This window comes from Arachis stenosperma, chromosome 1 (assembly GCF_014773155.1).
Source record: "Arachis stenosperma cultivar V10309 chromosome 1, arast.V10309.gnm1.PFL2, whole genome shotgun sequence".
Classification (NCBI taxonomy): domain Eukaryota; kingdom Viridiplantae; phylum Streptophyta; class Magnoliopsida; order Fabales; family Fabaceae; genus Arachis; species Arachis stenosperma.
In genome coordinates, this window is record NC_080377.1 from 102,356,844 (window position 1) to 102,377,964 (window position 21,121).

Below are 21,121 nucleotides of genomic sequence, written 5' to 3' on the forward strand. Positions count from 1 at the left end.
GGAAGACAGAGTGCTTTGGGCCACAGCCAAGACTCATACACTAGCTATGTTCAAGAATCAACATACTTAACTAGGAGAATCAATAACACTATCTGAGTTCTGAGTTCTTATAGATGCCAATCATTCTGAACTTCAAAGGATAGAGTGAGATGCCAAAACTGTTCGGAGGCAAAAAGCTACTAGTCCGCTCATCTAATTGGAGCTATGTTTCTTTGATATTTTGGAATCTATATATTCTCTTCTTTATCCTATTTTGATTTTCAGTTGCTTGGGGACAAGCAACAATTTAAGTTGGTGTTGTGATGAGTGGATAATTTGTACACTTTTTGGCATTTTTAGTATGTTTTTAGTATCTTTTAGTTAGTTTTTAGTATATTTTTATTTTAATTAAAATTCACTTTTCTGACTTTACTATGTTTGTGTGTTTTTCTGTGATTTCAGGTATTTTCTGACTAAAATTGAAGGTTCTGAGCAAAAATCTGATCCAGAGACTGAAAAGGACTACAGATGCTGTTGGATTCTGACCTCCCTGCACTCGAAGTGGATTTTCTGGAGCTACAGAAGCCCAATTGGCGCGCTCTCAACGGCATTGGAAAGTAGACATCCAGGGCTTTCCAGCAATATATAATAGTCCCTACTTTGTCCAAGATTTGATGGCCCCAAACCCGCGTAGCAATCCGGCCTCAGAAATTCCAGCGTTAAACGCCGGAACTGGAATAAAGTTGGAGTTAAACGCCCAAACTGGCATGAAAGCTCTTTTACTCCAGAAAACGTCTCTACACATAAGCTTCAATGCTCAGCCCAAGCACACACCAAGTGGGCCAGGAAGTGGATTTTTCTGTCATTTACTCATTTTTGTAAACCTTAGGATACTAGTTTACTACTTATGGGACCTTTTGACATTGTAATCAGTACGGAATGCGACCTTATGACATTGTACACGTTTTCCTCCACAGCATGAGTCTCTAAACCCCATGGTTGGGGGTGAGGAGCTCTGCTGTGTCTTGATGGATTAATGCAATTACTACTGTTTCTCATTCAATCATGCTTGCTTCCATTCCAAGATAATACTTGTTCTTAATCCGGATGAATGTGATGATCCGTGACAATCATCATCATTCTCAACCATGAACGTGTGACTGACAACCACCTCCGTTCTACCTTAGATTAAGTAGTTATCTCTTGGATTCTTTAATCGGAATCTTCGTGGTATAAGCTAGACTGATGGCGGCATTCAAGAGAATCCGGAAGGTCTAAACCTTGTCTGTGGTATTCTGAGTAGGATTCAATGACTGAATGACTGTGACGTGCTTCAATCTCCTGAAGGCGGGGCGTTAGTGACAGACGCCAAAAGAATCACTGGATTCTACCGGTCTGATTGAGAACCGACATATGGAATGCCGTGCCGTGACAGGCATAGGAATCGTTCCAATGAGAGGATGGGAGGTAGGCCACTGACAACGTGAAACCCTACACACAGCTGCCACGGAAGGAGACTTGCGTGTTTGATGAAGAAGACAGTAGGAAAGCAGAGATTCAGAAGATGGAGCATCTCCAAACCTCAACCTATTCTCCATTACTGCAAAACAAGTAACCATTTCATGTTCTTTTGCTTTTCACAATCAATCCTGATAATTTCTGATATCCTGACTAAGATTTACAAGATAACCATAGCTTGATTCAAGCCGACAATCTCCGTGGGATCGACCCTTGCTCACGCAAGGTATTACTTGGACGACCCAGTGCACTTGCTGGTTAGTTGTGCAGGATTGCAAAAGTGTTATTGCAATTTCGTGCACCAATGATGCTCTGTGGACATATGATGAGCGGATAATTTATACGCTTTTTGGCATTGTTTTTAGGTAGTTTTTAGTAAGTTCAAGCTACTTTTAGGGTTGTTTTCATTAGTTTTTATGTTAAATTCACATTTCTGGACTTTACTATGAGTTTGTGTGTTTTTCTGTGATTTCAGGTAATTTCTGGTTGAAATTGAAGGACTTGAGCAAAACTCTGAAAAAGGTTGACAAAAAGGACTGCTGATGCTGTTGGAATCTGACCTCCCTGCACTCAAAATGGATTTTCTGGAGCTACAGAACTCCAAATGGCACGCTCTCAACGGCGTTGGAAAGTAGACATCCAGAGCTTTCCCGGAATATATAATAGTCCATACTTTATTCGGAATTTGATGACGTAACTTGGCGTTGAACGCCAAGTACATGCTGTTGTCTGGAGTTAAACGCCAGAAAAACGTCATGATCCGGAGTTGAACGCCCAAAACACGTCATAACTCGGAGTTCAACTCCAAGAGAAGCCTCAGCTCGTGGATAGATCAAGCTCAGCCCAAGCATGCACCAAGTGGGCCCCGGAAGTGGATTTATGCATCAATTACTTACTCATGTAAACCCTAGGAGCTAGTTTATTATAAATAGAACTTTTTACTATCATATTATCATCCTGGATCCTGGATTGTATTTTGAATCCTGTGATCACATTTAGGGGGCTGGCCATTCGGCCATGCCTGAACCCTTTACTTATGTATTTTCAACGGTGGAGTTTCTGCACACCATAGATTAAGGGTGTGGAGCTCTGTTGTACCTCAAGTTTCAATACAATTACTATTACTTTTTATTCAATTCTATCTTATTCTTATTCCAAGATATTCATTCGCACCCAAGAACATGATGAATGTGATGATTATGTGACGCTCATCATCATTCTCACCTATGAACGCGCATGATTGACAACCACTTCCGTTCTACATGCAATCGAGCTTGAATGTGTATCTCTTAGATTCCCCAACAGAATCTTCGTGGTATAAGCTAGATAGATGGCGGCATTCATGGGAATCCGGAAAGTCTAACCTTGTCTGTGGTATTCCGAGTAGGATTCCGGTAATGAATGACTGTGACGTACTTCAGACTTGCAAGTGCTGGGCGTTAGTGACAGACGCAAAAGAATCAAGGGATTCTATTCCAGCAGGAGCGGAAACCAACCAGTTATTAGCCGTGCTGTGACAGAGCGCGTGAGCGTAGTTTTCACTGCGAGGATGGGATGTAGCCTTCGGCCAGTGTGATGCCTCCAGACGATTAGCCATGCGAGTGACAGCGCAGAGGACCATTTTCCAGAGAGGATACAAAGTAGCCATCGTCGAATGGTGAACCCCTATATACAGCTTGCCATGGAAAGGAGTAAGAAGGATTGGAAGAGAGAGTAGTGAAGCAGAGTTTCAAGAGGAGCACAGCATCTCCATATGCTTATCTGAAATTCCCACTCTTGATTTACATAAGTATTTCTATCCTCTTTATTTTCTATTTTAGTATTAATTTTCAAAACCATAAACCAATTTAATCTGCCTAACTGAGATTTACAAGGTGACCATAGCTTGCTTCATACCAACAATCTCTGTGGGATCGACCCTTACTCACGTAAGGTTTATTACTTGGACGACCCAGTACACTTGCTGGTTAGTTGAACGGAGTTGTGAATTCAACTGGTGCCATAATAATGATTTCATACAAGTACAAAAGAATATGGATCACAATTTCGTCCACCAAGTTTTTGGCGCCATTGCCGGGGATTGTTCGAGTATGGACAACTGACGGTTCATCTTGTTGCTCAGATTAGGTAATTTTCTTTTCAAAAATTTTTCTTTTATTTTTCGTATTTCCAAAAATATTTTCGAAAAAAAATATAATAAAAATTCAAAAAAATCATAAAATCATAAAAACCAAAAATATTTTGTGTTTCTTGTTTGAGTCTTGAGTCAATTTTTAAGTTTGGTGTCAATTGCATGCTTTAAAAATTTTTTCCTGCATTTTTTTTGAAAATTCATGCATTCATGGTGTTCTTCATGATCTTCAAGTTGTTCTTGACAAGTCTTCTTGTTTGATCTTGAGGTTTTCTTGTTTTGTGTTGTTTGTTGTTTTTCATATGCATTTTTCGTTTGTTAGAGTCCATGCATTAAAGATTTCTAAGTTTGGTGTCTTGCATGTTTTCTTTGCATCAAAAATTTTTCAAAATTATGTTCTTGATGTTCATCATGATCTTCAAAGTGTTCTTGGTGTTCATCTTGACATTCATAGCATTCTTGCATGCATTCATTGTTTTGATCTAAAAATTTCATGCATTGAGTATTTTTGTTGTTTTTCTCTCTCATGATTAAAAAATTCAAAAATCAAAAAAATATCTTTTCCTTATTTCCCTCCAAATTTTCGAAATTTTGGGTTGACTTGGTCAAAAATTTTTCAAAATTAGTTGTTTCTCACAAGTCAAGTCAAAATTTCAATTTTAAAAATCTTATCTTTTCAAAATCTTTTTCAAAAATCATATCTTTTCCAATTTTTCCTCTTTTTCGAAAATTTCAAAAATCTTTTTCAAAATATTTTCAATATCTTTTTCTTATCTTTTATATCATATTTTCAAAAATATGCTAACAATTAATGTGATTGATTCAAAAATTTGAAGTTTGTTACTTTCTTGTTAAGAAAGGTTCAATCTTTAAATTCTAGAATTTTATCTTGTAGTTTCTTGTTAGTTAAGCCTTTTTAAAAATTAAATCTTTTTCAAAATATCTTTTTCTTAAAACTTTTATCTTATATTTTTATCTTATCCTTCTCAAAATTTTATCTTTTTCAAAATTTGAATTCAAAATATCTTATCTAACTTCTTATCTTCTTATCTTTTTAAATTTTGATTTCAAATCTTTTTCAATCAACTAACTAACTTTTTGTTTATTTCTTATCTTTTTCAAAACCACCTAACTACTTCTCCCCTTCTAATTTTCGAAAATACCTCTTTCTTTTTCAAAAATTCTTTTTGATTAATTAATAATTTCAATTTTAATTACAATTTATCTCTAATTTTCGAAAATCACTAACCCCTTTTTAAAATTATTTTCGAAATTCTCTTTCTCTTTTCTTCTTCTATTTAATTATTTGTTTACTAACACTTCTCTTCACCTCTCTTCATCTAAAAATCCGAATTCTTCTTCATTCTTCTACTCCCTTCTTTTTCTACTAACATAAAGGAATCTCTATACTGTGACATAGAGGACTCCTCTTTCTTTTCTTGTTTTCTTCTCTTTCATATGAGCAGGAACAGGGATAAAGGCACTCTTGTTGAAATTGATCTAGAACCTGAAAGGACTTTGAAGAAAAAATTAAGAGAAGCTAAATTACAACAATCCAGAAACAACCTTTCAGAAATTTTCGAACAAGAGAAGGAGATGGCAGCCGAAAATAATAATAATGTAAGGAGAATGCTTGGTGACTTCAGAAAGCCAACGTCCAAGTTTGATGGAAGAAGCATCTCCATTCCTGCCATTGGAGCCAACAACTTTGAGCTGAAACCTCAGCTAGTTGCCTTAATGCAACAAAACTGCAAGTTTTATGGACTTCCATCTGAAGATCCTTATCAGTTTTTAACCGAGTTCTTGCAGATCTGTGAGACTGTAAAGACGAATGGAGTTGATCCTGAAGTCTACAGACTCATGCTTTTCCCTTTTGCTGTAAGAGACAAAACTAGAATATGGTTGGATTCACAACCCAAGGATAGCCTGGACTCATGGGATAAGCTGGTCACTGCCTTCTTGGATAAATTCTTTCCTCCTCAAAAGCTGAGCAAGCTGAGAGTGGATGTTCAAACCTTCAAACAAAAAGATGGTGAATCCCTCTATGAAGCTTGGGAAAGATACAAGCAGTTGACCAAAAGATGTCCATCTGACATGTTTTCAGAATGGACCATATTAGATATATTCTATTATGGTCTCTCTGAATTTTCGAAAATGTCATTGGACCATTCTGCAGGTGGATCTATTCACCTGAAAAAAATGCCTGAAGAGGCTCAAGAACTCATTGACATGGTTGCAAATAACCAGTTCATGTACACTTCTGAGAGGAATTCCGTGAACAATGGGATACCTCAGAAGAAAGGAGTTCTTGAAATTGATACTCTGAATGCCATATTGGCTCAGAACAAAGTGTTGACTCAACAGGTCAACATGATCTCTCAAAATCTGAATGGATGGCAACATGCATCCAACAGTACTAGAGAGGCAGCTTCTGAAGAAGCTTATGATCCTGAGAACCCTGCCATGGCAGAGGTTAATTACATGGGTGAACCTTATGGAAACACCTATAACTCATCATGGAGAAATCATCCAAATTTCTCATGGAAGGATCAATAAAAGCCTCAACAAGGCTTTAACAATGGTGGACGCAACAGGCTGAACAATAGCAAGCCATATCCATCATCTTCTCAGCAACAGACAGAGAATTCTGAACAAAACACCTCTAATTTAGCCAATGTAGTCTCTGATCTGTCAAAGACCACTTTCAGTTTCATGAGTGAAACAAGATCCTCCATCAGAAATCTGGAGGCACAAGTGGGCCAGCTGAGTAAGAAAGTCATTGAAACTCCTCCCAGTATTCTCCCAAGCAATACAGAAGAGAATCCAAAAGGAGAGTGCAAAGCCATTGACATAGTCAATATGGCCGAATGCACAAGGGAGGAGGAGGACGAAAATCCTAGTGAGGAAGACCTCCTGGGACGTCCCTCAAGCAAGAAGGAGTTTCTTATTAAGGATCCAAAGGAATCTGAGGCTCATATAGAGACCATAGAGATTCCATTAAATCTCCTTCTGCCATTCATGAGCTCTGAAGAGGATGAAGATGTGACTGGAGAGCAAGTTGCTCAATATTTAGGAGCTATCATGAAGCTGAATGCCAAGTTATTTAGTAATGAGACTTGGGAAAGTGAACCTCCCTTGCTCATTAATGAACTAGATACTTGGATTCAGAAAATTCTACCTCAAAAGAAACAAGATCCTAGCAAATTCTTAATACCTTGTACCATAGGCACCATGACCTTTGCAAAAGCTCTGTGTGATCTGGGGTCAGGGATAAATCTTATGCCACTCTCTGTAATGGAGAAGCTGGGGATCATTGAGGTACAACCTGCCTTGTTCTCATTACAACTGGCAGACAAGTCATTGAGATAAGCCTATGGAATAGTAGAGGAAGTGTTAGTAAAGGTTGAAGGCCTTTACATCCCTGCTGATTTCATAATCTTAGACACTAGGAAGGAAGAGGATGATTGCATCATCCTTGGAAGACCTTTCCTAGCCACAGCAGGAGCTGTGATAGATGTCAACAGAGGTGAATTAGTCCTTCAATTGAATGGGGACTACCTTGTGTTTAAGGCACATGGCCATCCCTCTGTGACAAAAGAGAGTAAGCATGAAGAGCTTCTCTCAGTTCAGAGTCAAGAAGAGCCCACACAGTCAAACTCTAAGTTTGGTGTTGTGAGGCCACAACCAAACTCTAAGTTTGGTGTTAAGATCCCATATCCAAACTCTAAGTTTGGTGTTGGCAACTATACAACATTGACCTGATCACCTTGTGGCTCCATGAGAGCCACTGTCAAGCTATTGACATTAAAGAAGCGCTTGTTGGGAGGCAACCCAATTTTATTTATCTAATTTTTATTTTATTTTATTGTTATTTTGTGTTCTATTAGGTACATGATCATGAGGAGTCACGAAAAAATCATAAAAATTAAAAACAGAATCAAAAACAGTAGAAAAAAAAAATTCACACCCTAGAGGACGCACAGGCTGGCGTTCAACGCCAGTAAGATGCATCTGGCTGGCGTTCAACGCCAGAACAGAGCATCATTCTGGCGCTGAACGCCAGAAACAAGCAACATTCTGGCGCTGAACGCTAGAAATGTGCCTAAAGAAGAAAAACTGGCGCTGAACGCCAGTAACAAGCATGAAACTGGCGTTCAACGCTAGAAACATGCTTTACATGGGCGTTGAACGCCCAGAATGTGCACCAATGGGCGTTTAAACGCCAGAATGATGTGCAAAGGCATTTTACATGCCTATTTGGTGCAGGGATGGAATTCCTTGACACCTCAGGACCTGTGGACCCACAGGATCACCTCAGGATCTGTCGACCCCATAGGATCCCCACCTACCATATTCCCACCTTACCTCCTAATCCTAGTTTTTGTGATTACTCTTCCCCATGTCACACTTCCCAACAACTTTCACCAATCACCTCAATTCCTCTTCCCAATTACCCCATTCACCACTCACATCCATCCACTCTTCCCCATAAACCCCACCTACCTTCAAAAATTCAAAACCATTTTCCCACCCATTCCCACCCTAAATGGCCGAATACATACCCCCCCTCTCCCTATAAATACCCTTCCATTCTACTTCATTTTCACATAACACACACCCCTCTTCTCCCACTTAGCCGAAACCACCTCTCTCCCTCTCTACCATTTTTCTTCTTCTTCTTCTTCTCTTCTTTCTTCTCTTGCTTGAGGGCGAGCAATATTTTAAGTTTGGTGTGGTAAAAGCATAAGCTTTTTGTTTTTCCATTACCATCAATGGCACCTAAGGCCGGAGTATCCTCTAGAAAAGGAAAAGGGAAGACAAAAGCTTCCACCTCCGAGTCATGGGAGATGGAAAGATTCATCTCCAAGAGCCATCAAGACCACTTCTATGATGTTGTGGCAAAGAAGAAGGTGATCCCTGAGGTCCCTTTCAAGCTCAAGAAAAATGAGTATCCGGAGATCCGACATGAAGTCTGAAAAAGAGGTTGGGAAGTCCTAACCAACCCCATGCAACAAGTCAGAATCTTAATGGTTCAAGAGTTCTATGCCAATGCATGGATCACTAGGAACCATGATCAAGGTATGAACCCGAGTCCAAAGAATTATCTCACAATGGTTCGGGGGAAATACTTGGATTTTAGTCCGGAAAATGTGAGGTTGGCATTCCACTTGCCCATGATGTAAGGAGATGAACGCCCCTACACTAGAAGGGTCAACTTTGATCAAAGGTTGGACCAAGTCCTTATGGACATTTGTGTGGAAGGAGCTCAATGGAAGAGAGACTCCAAAGGCAAGCCAGTCCAACTAAGAAGACTGGACCTCAAGCCTATAGCTAGAGGATGGTTGGAGTTCATTCAACGCTCCATCATTCCTACTAGCAACCGATCTGAAGTTACTGTGGATCGGGCCATCATGATTTATGGCATCATGATCGGAGAGAAAGTAGAAGTTCATGAGGTCATCTCCAATGAAATCTACAAAATAGCCGACAAGCCCTCACCCATGGCAAGGCTAGCTTTTCCTCACCTTATTTGCCATCTATGTTACTCAGCTGGAGTTATCATAGAAGGAGACATCCTCATTGAAGAGGATAAGCCCATCACCAAGAAGATGATGGAGCAAGCAAGAGAGACCCCTCACGGTTCTCAAGAGATGCATGAGGAAGCTCATCATCAAGAAATCCCTGAGATGCCTCAAGGGATGCACTTTCCTCCAAATAACTATTGGGAACAACTCAACACTTCCTTAGAAGATTTGAGCCACAATGTTGAACAATTAAGGGTGGAACATCATGAGCACTCCATCATTCTCCAAGAAATAAGAGAAGACCAAAGAGCAATGAGGGAGGAGTAACAAAGGCAAGGAAGGGACATAGAAGAGCTTAAGGACATTGTTGGTCCTTCAAGAAGAAGACGCCACTAAAGGTGGATTCATTCCTTGTTCCTTATTTCTTTCTGTTTTTCGGTTTTTAATGTTGTGTTTATCTATGTTTTGTGTCTTTATTTCATGATCATTAGTATGTAACCATGCCTTAAAGCTATGAATAAAATCCATTAATCCTTCACCTCTCTTAAATGAAAAATGTTTTAATTCAAAAGAACAAGAAGTACATAAACTTCGAAATTATCCTTGAATTTAATTTAATTATATTGATGTGGTGACAATACTTTTGTTTTCTGAATGAATGCTTGAACAGTGCATATGTCTTTTGATCTTGTTGTTTATGAATGTTAAAATTGTTGGCTCTTGAAAGAATGATGAACAAAGAGAAATGTTATTGAGGATCTGAAAAATCATGAAATTGATTCTTGAAGCAAGAAAAAGCATTGAAAAAGAGAGCTTGCGGAAAAAAAAATTAGAAAGAAAAAGAAAAAGCAAGCAGAAAAAGCCAATAGCCCTTAAAACCAAAAGGCAAGGGTAAAAAGGATCTAAGGCTTTGAGCATTAATGGATAGGAGGGCCCAAGGAAATAAAATCCAAACCTAAGCGGCTAAACCAAGCTGTCCCTAACCATGTGCTTGTGTCATGAAGGTTCAAGTGAAAAGCTTGAGACTGAGTGGTTAAAGTCGTGATCCAAAGCAAAAAAGTGTGCTTAAGAGCTGTGGACACCTCTAACTGGGGACTCTAGCAAAGCTGAGTCACAATCTGAAAAGGTTCACCCAGTTATGTGTCTGTGGCATTTATGTATCCGGTGGTAATACTGGAAAACAAAGTGCTTAGGGCCACGGCCAAGACTCATAAGTAGCTGTGTTCAAGAATCAACATGCTTAACTAGGAAAGTCAATAACACTATCCGAAATTCTAAGTTCCTAGAGAAGCCAATCATTCTAAACTTCAAAGGAAAAAGTGAGATGCCAAAACTGTTCAGAAGCAAAAAGCTACAAGTCCCGCTCATCTAATTATAATTAATATTCATTGATATTCTGGAATTTATAGTATATTCTCTTCTTTTTATCCTATTTGATTTTTAGTTGCTTGGGGACAAGCAACAATTTAAGTTTGGTGTTGTGATGAGCGGATAATTTATACGCTTTTTGGCATTGTTCTTAGGTAGTTTTTAGTAAGTTCAAGCTACTTTTAGGGATGTTTTCATTAGTTTTTATGTTAAATTCACATTTCTGGACTTTACTATGAGTTTGTGTGTTTTTCTGTGATTTCAGGTAATTTCTGGCTGAAATTGAGGGACTTGAGCAAAACTCTGAAAAAGGCTGACAAAAAGGACTGTTGATGCTGTTGGAATCTGACCTCCCTGCACTCAAAATGGATTTTCTGGAGCTACAGAACTCCAAATGGAGCGCTCTCAACGGCGTTGGAAAGTAGACATCCAGAGCTTTCCAGCAATATATAATAGTCCATACTTTATTCGGAATTTGACGACGTAACTTGGCGTTGAACGCCAAGTACATGCTGTTGTCTGGAGTTAAACGCCAGAAAAACGTCATGATCCGGAGTTGAACGCCCAAAACACGTCATAACTCGGAGTTCAACTCCAAGAGAAGCCTCAGCTCGTGGATAGATCAAGCTCAGCCCAAGCATGCACCAAGTGGGCCCCGGAAGTGGATTTATGCATCAATTACTTACTCATGTAAACCCTAGGAGCTAGTTTATTATAAATAGAACTTTTTACTATCATATTATCATCCTGGATCCTGGATTGTATTTTGAATCCTGTGATCACATTTAGGGGGCTGGCCATTCGGCCATGCCTGAACCTTTTACTTATGTATTTTCAACGGTGGAGTTTCTGCACACCATAGATTAAGGGTGTGGAGCTCTGTTGTACCTCAAGTTTCAATACAATTACTATTACTTTTTATTCAATTCTATCTTATTCTTATTCCAAGATATTCATTCGCACCCAAGAACATGATGAATGTGATGATTATGTGACGCTCATCATCATTCTCACTTATGAACGCGCGTGATTGACAACCACTTCCGTTCTACATGCAATCGAGCTTGAATGTGTATCTCTTAGATTCCCCAACAGAATCTTCGTGGTATAAGCTAGATAGATGGCGGCATTCATGGGAATCCGGAAAGTCTAACCTTGTCTGTGGTATTCCGAGTTAGATTCCGGTAATGAATGACTGTGACATACTTCAGATTTGCAAGTGCTGGGCGTTAGTGACAGACGCAAAAGAATCAAGGGATTCTATTCCAGCAGGAGCGGGAACCAACCAGTGATTAGCCGTGCTGTGACAAAGCGCGTGAGCGTAGTTTTCACTGCGAGGATGGGATGTAGCCTTCGGCCAGTGTGATGCCTCCAGACGATTAGCCATGCGAGTGACAGCGCAGAGGACCATTTTCCAGAGAGGATACAAAGTAGCCATCGTCGAATGGTGAACCCCTATATACAGCTTGCCATGGAAAGGAGTAAGAAGGATTGGAAGAGAGAGTAGTGAAGCAGAGTTTCAAGAGGAGCACAGCATCTCCATACGCTTATCTGAAATTCCCACTCTTGATTTACATAAGTATTTTTATCCTCTTTATTTTCTATTTTAGTATTAATTTTCGAAACCATAAACCAATTTAATCTGCCTAACTGAGATTTACAAGGTGACCATAGCTTGCTTCATACCAACAATCTCTGTGGGATCGACCCTTACTCACGTAAGGTTTATTACTTGGACGACCCAGTACACTTGCTGGTTAGTTGAACGGAGTTGTGAATTCAACTGGTGCCATAATAATGATTTCATACAAGTACAAAAGAATATGGATCACAATTTCGTCCACCAACATACAAAACAGCATTCAAGACTCCTATAGGGACCTCTCCATACCAGCTTGTGTATGGCAATGCCTGCCATTTGACAGTGGAATTGGAACACAAGGCCTATTGGGCAACTATGTTCCTAAACCTTGATGCCAAGGTAGCTGGAGAGAAAATATTACTCCAGTTGAATGAGCTAGAGGAGTTCAGACTCAATGCTTTCAAAAATACAAAAATTTACAAGGAGAAAGTAAAAAGGTGGCATGACAAGAAGCTGTCATCCAGAGTCTTTGAGCCAGGACAGAAGGTTCTGCTGTTTAACTCTAGGCTCAGATTGTTCACAGGGAAATTGAAATCCCTGTGGAAGGGACCATATATGATTACAAGTGTGTCACCATATGGATATGTAGAGCTTTAGGATATTGACTCTGACAAAAAGTTCATTGTTAATGGACAGAGAATCAGCATTATCTTGAAGGCAATGTTGAGCAAGAATGCTCAAGACTGAGACTAGATTAAAGCTCAGTCCTATCAAGCTATTGACATTAAAGAAGCGCTTATTGGGAGGCAACCTAATTTTATTTATCTATGTCTATGTTTTCTTTAGGTTGATGATCATGTGGAGTCACAAAAACAGCTGCATAATTAAAGCAGAATCAAAAACAGCATTAAAAATAGCACACCTAGGAGGACAGGCCTACTGGCGTTTAAACGCCAGTAAGGATAGCAGAATGGGCGTTTAACGCCCATCCTGGCAGCATTCTGGGCGTTAAATGCCAGAACTGGCAGGCAGACTGGCGTTTAACGCCAAAAATGGGCAGCAGACTGGTGTTTAATGCCAGATAAGGCACCCAGAGGGCGTTTAGACGCCAGAAAGGTACAGGGATGAGAATTCCTTAACATCTCAGGATCTGTAGGCCCCACAGGATCTCCACCTACCCCAACTCTCTCTCTCCTCTTCACACCCTTCCATAACACCCTTCCCCAAACACCTATCAAATCCTACCCTATTCCCTACTATCTCTTCACCACTCACATCCATCCACTATTTTTCATAAAACCCACCCACTCACACAACTCCATCTCCTCCATCTCTTCTTCCTTTAATCCTTTCTTTCTTCTTTTGCTCGAGGACGAGCAAAGCTTTTAAGTTTGGTGTAAAAAAGCTCAGCTTTTTGTTTTCCATAACTATTAATAACACCTAAGGCCAGAGAAACCTCTAGGAAAAGGTAAGGGAAAGTAGTTGCTTTCAACTCCGAGTCTTGGGAGATGGAGAGATTCATCTCAAAAGCTCATCACTAGAAAGAGGATGGAGCAAACAAGAGAGCCCACTCATGGACTCACCAAGAGCAATCCATCATCCTTCATGAAATTAGAGAGGACCAAAAGGCCATGAGAAAGGAGCAACAAAGGCAAGAAAGAGACATAGAGGAGCTCAAACACTCCAAAGGATCTTCAAGAGGAAGAACTAGCCGCCATCACTAAGGTGGACCCGTTATTTTTTTTGGTGACTGAAATAAATTAAACAAAGAAAAACAAAACAAACAAAACAAGGAACTGCTTAAATAGAGGGGCAGTCCCGTTTAAGACTACTCTTAAACTCTTCCCAAGGTGAAAGAAGCTCCACATGCGAAAGTTGTAACTTCATCGCCATCTTTGCCATAGTATCTGCCACCGTGTTTGCATCTCTCATAATCAAACGAAAGTCAACACACCAATTCCAATGCATGATATCTCTTATTTTGAGCACCAATAGATCAATAAACCCAAAACCATCTTGAGTAACAAGATTAAATGCTTCCACACAATCCGTCTCACAAATAACATCTCGTTGACCCACATCCCAAGCTAAGAGATATCCTCTCCAAATAGCAAACAATTCTCCTTGAAGAATACTATTACTCTCAATCATTCCCAAACACCCCCTTTGCCAACTCCCATTACAATCTCTAATAACACAAGCAAAACCAACACTATCACCCGAACCAAAATAACTAGCATCATAATTAATCTTAAAAGTACCAATGGATGGGGGATTCCAAAAACCATTTAGAGTAGAGGGAAGGGACATACGTTGTAATTCAAAAATATTCCTAAGCTCATTTTCTGAAGTTAATGCCAGACAAATCACTTTTTCCGGAGGCCAAGTTTCATGGGGATTAAATATGTCATTACTCCTTGCTCGCCATATCCACTAAAGTCCCGAAAAGAACTTGAACGGATGCTCTCTGCTATGATACAAGAACCAGTTCTTCAAATCCAAAGGATGACAAGAAATATCCAACCTATGCCAGACAAGCTGAGCTTTTGGACAATTCCGAATACAATGTAAAACCGATTATTGGCTAGAAAGACATCTTGGACACCTATCCGATGACGACATCCCTCTTCTAAAGCGAAAACTTGCAGTAGGAAGAGCCTCCTTAAGACACAACCAAGCCAAAAACTTATGCTTTTCCGGAACAAGCTGACGCCAAAGCCAAAGCCAATTTTTCCGCTCCTCCCAACCAAACAGTTGCTTACACAACCACAAGTAACCATTACGTGAGTTATAGACTTTGGCAGCAGACCCATTCCAATACCAACCCACTTCCGGACCTGCTTGTTCATCTGGATTGTAAGAGAAAATATTACCTTTCAGATTTTGAGATAAAGGAGAATAAAGAGTATCCAAATGCCACCTACCAACCGACCAAATATCTTGTATCCAGAGATTCGAATCAGAAAATGTGGACCCGTTATTTAATCTCCTTATTTATTTTATTTTCTGTTTTTCGATTTTTATGCTTTATGTCTTGTCTATTTTTGTGTCTTTATTACATGATCATTAGTGTCTAGTATCTATGTCTTAAAGCTATGAATAATTCCTTGAATCCTTCACCTTTCTTAAATGAAAAATGCTTTTAATTACAAAAGAACAAGAAGTGCATAATTTCAAAATTTATCTTGTTAGTTTAATTATTTTGATGTGGTGACAATACTTTTTGCTTTCTGAATGAATGCTTCAATAGTGCATATTTTTTATAGTGAAGTTTATGAATGTTAAAATTGTTGGCTCTTGAAAGAATAATAAAAAAAGAGAAATGTCATTGATAATCTGAAAAATCATAAAATTGATTCTTGAAGCAAGAAAAAGCAGTGAAAAACAAAGCTTGTGGAAAAAAATATGGCAAAAAAGAAAAAGAAAGAAAAAGAAAAAGCAAGCAGAAAAAGCCAATAGCCTTTTAAACTAAAAGGCAAGGGTAAAAAGGATCCAAGACTTTGAGCATTAATAGATAGGAGGGCCCAAAGGAATAAAATCCTGGCCTAAGTAGCTAAATCAAGCTGTCCCTAACCATGTGCTTGTGTCATGAAGGTCCAAGTAAAAAGCTTGAGACTGAGTTGTTAAAGTCGTGATCCAAAGCAAAAAGAGTGTGCTTAAGAACTCTGGACACCTCTAACTGGGGACTTTAGCAAAGCTGAGTCACAATCTGAAAAGGTTTACCCAGTTATGTGTCTGTGGCATTTATGTATCCGGTGGTAATGCTGGAAAATAAGATGCTTAGGGTCACGGCCAAGACTCATAAAGTAACTGTGTTCAAGAATCAACATACTATCTTAATTCGGAGTTCCTATAGATGCCAATCATTCTGAACTTCACATGATAAAGTGAGATGCCAAAACTGTTCAGAAGCAAAAGGCTACTAGTCCCGCTTATCTAATTGGAGCTAAGCTTCATTGATATTTTGGAATTTATTGTATATTCTCTTCTTTTTATTCTATTTTATTTTCAGTTTCTTGGGGACAAGCAACAATTTAAGTTTGGTGTTGTGATGAGCGGATAATTTATACGCTTTTTGGCATTATTTTTAGGTAGCTTTTAATAGGTTTTAGTTACTTTTTAGTATATTATTATTAGTTTTTATGCAAAAATCACAATTCTGGACTTTACTATGAGTTTGTGTGTTTTTCTGTGATTTCAGGTATTTTCTGTCTGAAATTGAGGGACCTGAGCAAAAATCTGATTCAGAGGCTGAAAAAAGGACTGCTGATGCTGTTGGATTCTGACCTCCCTATACTCGAAGTAGATTTTCTGGAACTACAGAAGCCCAATTGGCGCACTCTTAATTGCGTTGGAAAGTAGACATCTTGGGCTTTCTAGAAATGTATAATAGTTCATACTTTTCCCGAGATTTGATGGCCCAAACTGGCGTCCAAAAGCCACCCAGAGACCCTTTTCGGGAGTAAAACGCTAGAACTGGCACCAAAGCTGGAGTAAAACACCAGAACTGGCACCCAAACTGGCGTTTAACTCCAGGAATAGTACAAACACGTGAAAGCTAGGAAGCTTAGCCCAAACACTCACCAAGTGGGCCCAGGAAGTGGATTTCTGCACTCTCTGCATCTAGTTACTCATTCTTTGTAAACCTAAGTCACTAGTCTAGTATAAAAACTACTTTTAGATATTTATTTTGTAATTTATGACATTTTTACACTCCTTATTGTACCTTTGACGGCATGAGTCTCTAAACTCTATGGTTGGGGATGAGGAGCTCTGCTGTGTCTCGATGAATTAATGCAATTACTACTATTTACTATTCAATCGCGCTTGCTTCTGTTCTAAGATATTCACTCGTACTTCAATGTGATGAATGTGATGATCCTGACACTCATCACCATTCTTAACTTATGAACGCGTGCCTGACAACCACTTCCGTTCTACCTGCAACAGCTTGAGTGTGTATCTCTTGGGCTCCTGATTCACAAGTTTGATTGTCTCTCCTGACAACAGAGCATTCAATTCCGTGAGATCAGAACTTTTGTGGTAGAGGCTAGAATCAATTGGCAGCATTCTTAAGATCCGAAAAGTCTAAACCTTGTCTGTGGTATTCCGAGTAGGATCTGGGAAGGGATGACTGTGACGAGCTTCAAACTCACAATTGTTGGGTGCAGTGACAGTGTGCAAAAGGATCAATGGATCTTATTCCAACACAAGTTAGGACTGACAGATGATTAGCCATGTACATGGACCATTTTCACTGAGAGGACGGATGGTAGCCATTGACAACGGTGATCCACCAACATACAGCTTGCCATGGAAGGAGCCTTGCGTGTTTGAAGAAGAAGGCAGTAGGAAAGCAGAGATTTAGAGGGCAAAGTATCTCCGAAACCTCAACCTGTTCTCCATTACTGCATAACAAGTATTGTTTATTCCATGCTTTTTTATTTTTTTACAAATAAAACTAAGAATTATTATTGATATCCTGACTAAGAATAATAAGATAACCATAGCTTGCTTCAAGCCGACAATCTCTGTGGGATTGACCCTTACTCACGTAAGGTATTACTTGGACGACCCAGTGCACTTGCTGGTTAGTTGTGCGGAGTTGCAAAGTGTGATTGCAAATTTCGTGCACCATACATGCATCATCAGTCATGGCATTATTTGAAACTGTATTAGCCTACCAAATACTTGTACAGGATTCATGTACAAAATATTGCTCATCCTTTTTGAAATTTAACTTTGTATGTTCTCACAAGGACCATTTTGCAACTCTATAAAACTCATGGTGCATGGAATAGCAAAAGAAAACAGACATTCACAAACAAAAGTCACTCCTTCGTGTGTGTTTGGTATGATCTCATCGTTATAACACACTCGCAAATTTGTAATACCTTCTATAGCCTCAATCTCACCTCACCCAACTTTCTTGACACTACTAATTGTCACAAAAAAACTCACAAGTCTGAAAGATAGATGAATGGCAATGGAATTTATAGGCAAATTTCTCAGATTAAAATATTTTATTCACGCAAAATGCAACCTACGATTTATAATTAAAAAAAAAAAGCAAAACGCAAGCAGCGCTTTGCAGGTTTTGAAAAAAATAAAAATATAAAACGCAAGCTGCATTTTGTAGTATTTAAAAAACAAAGATACGAGTAAAATGCAACTTGCGTTTTGCAGGTTGCTTGGTTAAAAAAATATTAAATATCTAAACACAACTTGTGTTTTGCATGCTTTATAAATATTAAACATTTAAACACAACCTGCATTTTGCAGGCTTTAAATTAAAAAAAATGAAAAATCAAATCACAACCTGCGTTTTGTACTGACATCATACCAATACAAATACTTTATACACATCTATTTCAACATCAAACTCTACATTTTTTTTCATATCCAAAAAAAATTAGCCAAATTCGAAATAAAAAATCAAATTGCATATTTTTTATCGATTTTTATGTTTCAAATCAGTTTAAACTATACTGTAAAATATAATTTTTATTTCGTTGGCATTGGAAATGAAATAATTATAAATATATCCCATTTGTATTGTCAATGAGATATGTTTAAAAGAATTACAATCTTTTCTGGTGTACAAACGAGATGCATGCAAAAAGTTTTTCATTTATGTTGTTTACGCAAGGTTTTGAAAACCAGTTTAAACCAGCTAGTCGAACTGATCGAACCGTAAGTTGATGAGAATTACAGTTCGGTGAGAAGTCATAACTGTTAGATTTAAAAATTGTTTTTGAACTGCCGAACTGGCCGGGAATCAGTCGGTCAAACCGAACTGTGACCAGCCAGTTTTCACCTTTTGAACGAAAACGACACCGTTTCGTTCTTAAAAAAAGATGAAGGGGAAATGGTAACCCTAGACTCCTCTTAGCACTCAGTCACTTTCAGCAATAGCATCTCCTTCTTCTTGAGCTCCTTAGTCCTCCCTCCCTCCTTCAGAATCGCATCACTTGCTCCGTCCAGCCATTAGCCTCCATAGTTCCATCCAGCTCTTCCTTGAAAACCCTAACTTCCATAGCGCCGCCGTTCGTCTCATCGTCGCTGCTTGGTTAGTGGTGGTCGTTTGCCAATTATTCTTGTGTTGATTGTTAATTTGTTTTAATTGTTCATTATGTTAGTCCTTGTGGTACAAATTTTCTTGATTTGAAAGCTTTCTTTTCTGTTCTGGATAAGCCTGCATTTTACTTAAATAAACTTCTCTATAATGTTATTTTTATATACGAAGAATATATAATTATATACAGTGTGGTACAATTCTTCCTATTCTTGTCCTTTAATTTTTGTTTGATTATTAATTTTTATAGTTTTTTTCTAGGTTTAGATAATAGTATCATTCAAGAAGTGTCTAGTGATTATAAAATGGTTATTTCGATTGAACTGTAATTTAATTGGTTGAACCAATAAATAAATGAACCAATAGTTAGAGTGATTCGATTACTGAATTAGTTTTCAGAATCTTGTGTTTACTAGATACCTGAGATATGTTAATGATGATCTCGTTTTTAGTGTCAAAAAGATATATAAAAAGACAAAAATTTAATTTCTTTTTAGTGTGGCTACCTTCGTAGTTTTTATATTTATTTTATAGTGAATTCTACCCAACTCCCTATAAATTAACATGTATGTTATCCCTTATCATTTTAATTGGATATTTACTTTTAACCTGAGTTACTATCTTAATTATAGTAGGACCATTTTGTAATTAAATTATTATTTAAAATAAGTAATTGTATAATTTTTAAAATATTAAAAACTAAATTTATTTTTATTTTTCCAAATCATTGTTACCTAAAAGAATAGCTCTCCCGTTAATTGAAGTACATTTCAATTCCTCCATTCTTTCTTCGTCACATAGCTTGAGTCCTTCCAAGTATCATCGGTCGTCATCGTGACAAGAAGTGCTCGATTATCGTTAAAAAATTTGTACTGCGATGGATCAATCAATGAAGCAAGGAAAAAGTATCACAGACGCTATTTAAAAATATCGTGTAGAGGGATTGATTAACCCGCCGTGAGCTCCAACACTGCGATGCAAATTGATTCTTGCCTCTCAAGTATCAAATGGCGCTGTTCCCTTCATCATCGCTCGTTACTCTTTACTTTTCATCATCTTCTCTGATGATGCCACATCTACCTAAAATTTTTTTGTAATGGAGTATTTTTCAATTTCATGTGAATATATAACAATGAGTTCAACAATAATGAAAAAGGGACATAAAGATTCATTTTTAGTTGTATTCAACATAAAAAATATTTGCAAGGATATTCAATATAATTCTCTATTTCTTAAGAGTAGGGGTGGCAAATGGGTCTAAACCTGCCGAGCCGGCCCACGTAACCCGCTAAAAAAGGCAGGCTGGGCTGAAAAATTAGGACCGCCGAAAAGCGAAAGTCCGCCTAACCCGCACGGCTTAAACCGCGGGTTTTGGCGGGGCGGGGCGGGCTTCCCCGCCGGGCTTAGTATTTTTTTAGCAAGGGGTAATTTTACAATTTTTTTTTGTCAAAACTCAACTTTTTCCAACCCAACTTACAGGAGAATGAAGATGAAACTTGAGTGTTTTGGATTATATTTATTTTGTTTTAGAGGCAATATTTATAATTATGTTTTGGATGAAAACTTTGTTTTTAATTATATTTATTAGATATTTATAATTACAAAGACTTTAATGTTTTGGATGAAAACTTGGTTTATAATTATAAATACAAAGACTTTAATATTTGTGAATATAAAAATTATAATAGTTAAAAGTAAAAAATAGGAGAGATTTTTTTATATCTTTATATATTATTTAATAGTTAAAAGTAAAAAAAAAAAGAGGATGCCTGCCGGCCCGCCAGCCGCCGTTAGGCAGGGCGGGCTTCCCCACTTGCCACCCCTACTCAAGAGTACTCCCATTTTGTCTATTTTATTTATTTTAGACATGTATTTCATATTTATCTTTTAAATGTCTATACAATTTATTTTCGTATTTAAAAATTTTAATATTAAATATTTTT

General features: G+C 38.2%; 1 non-coding gene across 1 annotated transcript; it reads right to left on the bottom strand.

The window, feature by feature from the left end:
* Window positions 1-5,620: 5,620 nt before the first annotated feature.
* LOC130949392 (small nucleolar RNA R71) lies at window positions 5,621-5,724 on the bottom strand. Its single transcript, XR_009073378.1, has one exon. It is a non-coding gene; the product is annotated as a small nucleolar RNA R71 (small nucleolar RNA).
* Between the last annotated feature and the right edge of the window lie 15,397 nt (window positions 5,725-21,121).